The sequence below is a fragment of the Vipera ursinii genome, assembly GCF_947247035.1.
Source record: "Vipera ursinii genome assembly, chromosome: 5".
NCBI classification, from domain to species: domain Eukaryota; kingdom Metazoa; phylum Chordata; class Lepidosauria; order Squamata; family Viperidae; genus Vipera; species Vipera ursinii.
In genome coordinates this window covers 60,462,560-60,468,766 of record NC_139518.1, presented here as the reverse complement: position 1 = coordinate 60,468,766, position 6,207 = coordinate 60,462,560, and positions in this window count along the sequence as shown.

Sequence of the window (6,207 nt, the reverse complement as noted above, 5' to 3'; positions counted from 1 at the left end):
TCAATGCTTTTTAGAGAGAGGCACAAAAAGCAATGGGAATGGTCATTAAACTACAAAGGGGGTGATTTAAAAAAACAAAACACAAAACAAACCGTGTGGATCATCCGTGTGGATCATCCTTTCTTTCTTCTAAAGAAAGCAGAATACTCTGAGCAGCAGGTCTTCTGAGATCTTTCATTATTGGTCCTAATGCTTCTCAGCAATTCAGCAAGTATATTTATTTTCTTTTATTCCCTGCCTCCGTCTTTCTCTCTCTCTCTCTCTCTCTCTCTCTCTCTCTCTCTCTCTCTCTCTCTCTCTCTCTCTCTCTCTCTCCCTTGCTCTCACTCTCTCTCTCTCCCCCGCCCACCTATAAGCTTTCAGGCTGACTCTAACCTGCTTTTATGATCACAGATATATCTCCCATTAATGGATTAAAGTGTGTACACTGCTGGTGATTTGCTGGCATGATTGATTTTCCATCATTTTCTTTTTATTTTGCCCTTCTCTGCATCCCCAGTGAACATTTCTTATATTAGTTTCATCCCTTAGTGATTTTGGAACAACCAATCCCAAAGTACCCCCCTCCTTTTCTTTTCACCCACTTCTACTCTCTCGTGCAACCTGAAATTAATTTTCTCTTCTGTTATTTGTCCCAGAGTTTGAGTTTTCTAAAAAATGACTTGCAGTTGCTTAACTCATGCAGACTAACCTATAGGTGTTTCCAAAGAAATTTGAATCCTTTGTATAGCCGTTGATTGTAGGGAGAATAAAAGATAGATGATACATGAAAGAAATGAGGAGAGAAAGGAGAATGGAGAGGGAGACAGAGACAAAGAGGGAGAAAGAAAGAGAAAAATAAAGAAAGAGAGAGAGACAGGAAGGCAGGAAGGCAGGAAGGCAGGCAGGAAGGAAGGAAGGAAGGAAGGAAGGAAGGAAGGAAGGAAGGAAGGAAGGAAAGGAAGGAAGAAAGAAAGAAAAGGAAGGAAGGAAGGAAGGAAGGAAGGAAGGAAGGAAGGAAGGAAGAAAGAAAGAAAGAAAGAAAGAAAGAAAGAAAGAAAGAAAGAAAGAAAGAAAGAAAGAAAGAAAGATAATATAAGAGTCTTGCTGGAGGGCTCCTGTTGATTTAGACTCTAAGTGGTGATTGATTGGCCCTATAATTTTCTATAGTGATGGGGAACTGGTGGCATGATTTTAAAATTTAGAAACTCATATTTTCAAGGACTGAACATGCTATGGAAAGGCCCTCTGTCATTTAGAATTTCAAAGTTGTGGGTCCATTCTCCATCCTAATATCTAGGCTCCTCCCCTCGCACATCTTTCAGCACTGACTTTGAAAGTTTTTAACTCCTGCCACAAAAGAGATGTTTGGAAGTTATCTATTCCCCTATCATACTAATGCTAACGTACCATTTTGGTGGATTTATTTGCGGGATCATGTATAGGATAAGGCAGGGGTGGGCAATTATGGCCCCTTTATGGCCTGTGGAGTTCAATTCCCAGAGTTCCTGAGCCAGCACGGTCACAAAACGGCCATAGTTGCCCACTTCTGGGATAAGGCATGTTATATCATTTCACTTGTGTTGTAAACATTCACCGTTGGAGCGGAAATAACCAAATCTTCAAGAAAGTAACCAAATCGATCTGACTCTGTTTTCCAGTTACTAATAACTCTAATGGCCAGAAATATCAAGGAGCTTTTATGTAAGAGACAGAAATATAGCAAATACAGATATGGATAAATGAGACTTGCATCTAGGTGATAGACTTATTTGCCAGAAGGAAAGCTTGTGAACTGCTATTAGTATAACAAGAAAGACTGTTAATAAATCATATTGCTAGAGTATAGGAAAAATATTTCTCAAGCTTCTCTCTCTCTCTCTCTCTCTCTCTCTCTCTCCATATTTGTGTGTGTATGTGTGTGTGTGTGTGAGAGAGAGAGAGAGACAGAGACAGATACAGAGACAGAGAGACAGGGACAGAGAGGGAGAGACCCACCACAATGGAGAAAATTTGTGTGCATCAAGGCTCGGTATATACACAAGCAAATGAGTAGATGTGGTCAGAAAAAAGCAGGTAGCAGGGAAATGACTGACCTGAGAGTAGAGGAACAAAGAACTTTCTTATGATTGGCAAGAGAGTTAGGAAATTCACAGACAGAAGAAAAGTGTCAGAACTGTAACCTCTCGCCTGTGCATTCCTGAAGTGACTTACAGACCACACGGAGACAGCTGGCTAAGTCTGACAGGTTTATTCGAGGAACCGGACAAGTGGGTGTTAGGCTCCAGCTCTTTTATAGCCGGCCGCCGGTCGGCTGGGCCAATCCGCGGCCGTTCTTCTCCCGCCGGGATTCCGGAGCCAATCAGCTGTGGTGTGTGTTTGACAGCTCTGCGTCCTCGTGGCTGGAACGCATGCGCGGTGTGATACTTAGTTTGACAGCGGAGAGCTGTCAACTGGCTGCGCATGCGCTACCGCTGGCGGCGGCTTTTGACAGCTGTCAAAAGCTCCCGCGTGTTCCCCTGTCACTGTGTTTACCTCACAATATTACAACAGTTTAACTCTAACATTCGAAACATATAACACACCCCTTACCCTTCCCCTGGATTAGTTCTTTCCTCCTGCTGTTGTTGGTTGCTACCTGCCCACTCATAGTCCTGCAGGTAGGCAGGGGCTTTTCTGGATTGGCTGGAGTGGCGTAGGGGTGTTTTGTCGTCAGGCTCCCTTCCCCCCTGATCTGGTTGTTGAATGTCGGCAGCGTTGGGCAGTGCTGGATCGGGAAGTGCTGGGTCGACTGCTTGCGGACAGACTCGGCCCTCTGTGGGTTGTTGAGAGTTATTTGGGGGGCTCCGTGCTCGTAATTGGTCTATGTGCTGCCGTAGTTGTCCGTTAGGGCCAGCATCTATTAGGTATGACAGGGGGCCGGTTTGGTGTAGTACGACCCCTTGCACCCACTTTTGCCCGCTTGTGTAACTCCTCGCCCAGATGGGTTGTCCTTGTTTGAAGGACCAGGGTGGGGGAGGTTGCTCTGTGTCGCAGTTCGACCTGTCGGGGTGAAGTCTGTTCAGTCTAGTTATTAGCCACCTTCCCCACCACAGTTCTGCCGGTGATTTGCCCGTGGTGGTGCAGGGGGTGGTGTGTTGTGCTAGGAGGAATTGGCTTAGGCGCCGGTGCCAGTCTCCTTTGGTGAACTTCTTTAACGCCTCTTTAGTGGACCTCACCATAATCTCTGCCATGCCGTTAGACAAGGGGTGGAACGGAGCCAACGTGACATGCTTAATAGAGTTCCTCATTGTGAACATCTGAAATTCACGAGAGGTGAATTGGGGGCTGTTATCAGAGACAAGGACATCGGGGAGGCCGTGAGTGGCGAAAACCCCTCTGAGAGCTTGAATGGTGGCAGTTGTGGTGGTTTTGTTGACCAGGATCACCTTGAGCCACTTGGAAAAACTATCTACGACTATCAGAAAATTTTGTCACCGCGGGGGCCTGGCGAAATCTAGGTGGATACGGGACCATGGATTTTTTGTAGTTTCCCATCTATGGACAGGTGCGTGGGGTGGATCTGATCTGGCTAATTGGCAAGGGTAGCACCCTCCCACATGGTCCTCGATGTTGTTATCAATTCCTGGCCACCACACATAGCTCCTTGCAAGGGACTTCATTTTCACAACCCCTGGGTGTCCCTCATGCAGTGTGCGTAGTGTCTGGGGTCTATTTTTCTCAGGAATCACCACTCTATTTCCCCAAAGAGCCGTCGAAGACGTCTGCAAATTGTTTGCAGATGGCTTCGAGGCTTGAGGCCTGTGTCGCGTTGACTCCAGTAATAGCTATGCCCAAAGCTTTAAACCAGTTAAGCCCTATTAGGCTGGTGTGTTCCCCTTGTGTTACTAATACTTCTAGGGGCCCCTGAAATTTTTTAAACTCTACCCACACTCAGGCTCTCCCTTTAAGCAGAATGGGGGTTTTCTGATAGTCTGCCAAATGTATTTGGGGGGGGCTCTAAGGGAATTTCCCTGTTGTTGTGCCGGCAATTTTTTTTGTAAGTTTTGAGGGAGATTAGTGACAATGCCGACCTGGAGTCAACCTCCATGTCGCAGGAAACCCCTTGAAGTTTGGCTTTGATTTTTACCTTGGGGCTTAGTTGGTGGACCCCTTGAGCCCTCTTGTCCCTGTCTAGCACCTGCACTAAACTCCCCAGGGGTTTTTGGCTAAGGGCTCGGGTAGGTATCGTACCTGGGGGGGTGGCCTCCAATTTGTGCAGATTGTCACGGGGTCGGCTCCGGCAAACTGTCCTGATGTGCCCGGTTTTTCTGCAGTTGTGGTACTTGGCATTACGGAAACGGCAGATGGCTCGGGCATGGTTGCCCCTGCAGCTGGCACAGGTGGCCCGTTGTTCCCTGGGGTAGCTCCGGGGGGGATGTAGCTCCGTGCTTTTTGTTTGTCGCTGTGGTCGCTTTGGCGGGTTTGGAGTCTCTCCATCCACCGTTGGATGGCATCCACGTCGGTTAGGTCTATGGTTCCGTCGTCATCACTGAGGGTCGTTTCGTCTTGATGCACGGTTCTGTGATGTTCGTTGGTTGGACGAGCGGGGTCTCCTCAGTGGCTGTCTTCGTACGCCAACACCTCCCTGGAGACCTACGCTAGATTCAGATCGGGCTTTGTGATAATCTTCTTTTGGAGACGCTCGTCCCTCAGCCCTATGACGATTTGGTCCCTGATCCGGTCTTCCAAGTCCGGAAATCAGCAGCTTCGCGCGGAGTGCCGGACTCCTGTGATGAAGTCATTCGCAGATTCATCCGGTCACTGGCGTCAATGTGCGAATTGCACTCTCCAGTACAGCTCCGAGTGGGCAGGCATGAAATGTTTGTTGAGTCTTTCGGTGAGCTCGGCGTAGGGTACCTCAGCGATCGGTATGGGGCTGAACAACCCCACAGCAACGTCATAGACTGGAGGCCCGCTTATGTACAGGAGGGCTGCCGCTTTTGCTCGGTCGTCAGTGATTTTACTGACCAAGAGAAACCCTTCGACCTGCCCCAGATGCGACTACCGTCGCTCTGGGTGGCGGGTATCGAATTCTCTTACGCGTCCGAAGTTGGCCATGCTGTCTCGGTCCAGTTATCTGCTTTGCAGTGTTCGTGGAAGTTATAACTTCCAAGTGACTCAGCCGTGACTCGCTCGGGTTTGCCAGGAACTCTCTTTCCTGGTGGTGACTTCAGCTCGGCGAAGCAGATCCCAGCTTCGTCGCCAGTGAAGTGACTTACAGACCACTTGGAGACAGCTGGCTAAGTCTGACAGGTTTATTCAAGGAACCGGACAGGTGGGTGTTAGGCTCCAGCTCTTTTATAGCCAGCCGCTGGTCGGCTGGGCCAATCCGTGGCCGTTATTCTCCCGCCGGGATTCTGGAGCCAATCAGCTGTGGTGTGTGTTTGACAGCTCCGCGTCCTCGTGGCTGGAATGCATGTGCGGTGTGATACTTAGTTTGACAGCAGAGAGCTGTCAACTGGCTGCGCATGCACTTCTGCTGGCAGCGGCTTTTGACAGCTGTCAAAAGCTCCTGCGTGTTCCCCTGTCATTGTGTTTACCTCACAATATTACAACAGTTTAACTCTAACATTTGAAACATATAACACAATTCCTATCATTCAGTGCCACTTTGTCATGAACCCTGGGGGGGGAGGGTAAAAGGGAGAGGGAATGCTTGGGGGAAAGCGAAAGTAACAGACATAAATATGCCTCTCTGAGACAGCGCTTCAAGGTCACTTCCCTGGGAAGAGAATGCAGCCGCAAGACAGCCTACATTCAGAGTGACTGTTACAAAAACGTCTTCTTTGAAATTGATTGGACAATGGGGGTGGGTGAGACCAGCAATGGAAGATTCCTAAGAGGGGGAAAGTTACACCTAGGATTTTGGCGGGCAAACTTCAGTTCTGGCTTTGCTTTACTGTAATCCACTTGACCTTTAATAAACTATCACTTTCTCAACAAATGGAGTCAAGGATCGTTCTTGCTTAAAGGTTCAAGTTGAGGCAGGATTGACAAAAAGATATGAGGCGCCCTCTAAATGTTTTTTATGATGATAATGAATTAGAGCCCTTTGGGTTTGCAATGCGTATCATGAATATTGCTTTCTTCCAACATTTTTTCCAAGCTACATTATTTGAAGATCACGACACTGTTGGATACAATGTGCCTTTTCCAGGCAAAGCAACAACAGCAATGCTATAACGT